Source organism: Schistocerca cancellata, unplaced genomic scaffold (assembly GCF_023864275.1).
Source record: "Schistocerca cancellata isolate TAMUIC-IGC-003103 unplaced genomic scaffold, iqSchCanc2.1 HiC_scaffold_1017, whole genome shotgun sequence".
Classification (NCBI taxonomy): Eukaryota; Metazoa; Arthropoda; class Insecta; order Orthoptera; family Acrididae; genus Schistocerca; species Schistocerca cancellata.
Genome location: NW_026047020.1, coordinates 25,001 through 26,653, shown reverse-complemented (window position 1 = coordinate 26,653; position 1,653 = coordinate 25,001).

The window sequence follows — 1,653 nt, the reverse complement described above, 5'->3', positions numbered from 1 at the left end:
TGTCAGGTGTCAAGACACACTACATTCGCTCACATCCACGCAACAAAATGTGCCCGACTAGAGGGCACGTGGAAGGTGCCCCCGTACATATGCGATCTCCATTGCGCGACCAACTGTCAACCGGCCTCTGTAGCATGTCGCAGATGTGGAACGCGGGGCACCGTGCTATCACATTGTGTGAGAAGAGACTACTACGTCTGCATACACGCGCCACTACATGAACAGACGGCTCATGCTGATCGCCATCCACTGCGTCCATTACTCCCACACGTCTCTATGGCGTACCACACTGCAATGCAGCTGTTATGGGGAGATGACACATAGCTGTGTACACAACATTCTGAGCCGGTTGCGGTTGGACAACAATACATTAATGTAACGTGTCATATGCCAATTACAGAGCAGGGTAAGGCACAACGTGGGTTAGGTTAAGGCACAACGTGGGTTAGGTTAAGGCACAACGTGGGTTAGGTTAAGGCACAACGTGGGTTAGGTTAAGGCACAACGTGGGTTAGGTTAAGGCACAACGTGGGTTAGGTTAAGGCACAACGTGGGTTAGGTTAAGGCACAACGTGGGTTAGGTTAAGGCACAACGTGGGTTAGGTTAAGCCACAACGTGGGTTAGGTTAAGCCACAACGTGGGTTAGGTTAAGCCACAACGTGGGTTAGGTTAAGCCACAACGTGGGTTAGGTTAAGCCACAACGTGGGTTAGGTTAAGCCACAACGTGGGTTAGGTTAAGCCACAACGTGGGTTAGGTTAAGGCACAACGTGGGTTAGGTTAAGGCACAACGTGGGTTAGGTTAAGGCACAACGTGGGTTAGGTTAAGGCACAACGTGGGTTAGGTTAAGGCACAACGTGGGTTAGGTTAAGCCACAACGTGGGTTAGGTTAAGCCACAACGTGGGTTAGGTTAAGCCACAACGTGGGTTAGGTTAAGCCACAACGTGGGTTAGGTTAAGCCACAACGTGGGTTAGGTTAAGCCACAACGTGGGTTAGGTTAAGCCACAACGTGGGTTAGGTTAAGCCACAACGTGGGTTAGGTTAAGCCACAACGTGGGTTAGGTTAAGCCACAACGTGGGTTAGGTTAAGCCACAACGTGGGTTAGGTTAAGCCACAACGTGGGTTAGGTTAAGCCACAACGTGGGTTAGGTTAAGCCACAACGTGGGTTAGGTTAAGCCACAACGTGGGTTAGGTTAAGCCACAACGTGGGTTAGGTTAAGCCACAACGTGGGTTAGGTTAAGGCACAACGTGGGTTAGGTTAAGGCACAACATGGGGGTAGATTGCGGTACAAATTGCGTTACATTGCGGTGCAAATTGCGTTACATTGCGGTGCAAATTGCGTTACATTGCGGTGCAAATTGCGTTACATTGCGGTGCAAATTGCGTTACATTGCGGTGCAAATTGAGTTACATTGCGGTGCAAATTGAGTTACATTGCGGTGCAAATTGAGTTACATTGCGGTGCAAATTGAGTTACATTGCGGTGCAAATTGAGTTACATTGCGGTGCAAATTGAGTTACATTGCGGTGCAAATTGAGGTAGGTTAAGGTGCAACACAGGTTAGGTTAAGGTGACATAGGTTAGGTTAAGGTGACATAGGTTAGGTTAAGGTGACATAGGTTAGGTTAAGGTGACATAGGTTAGG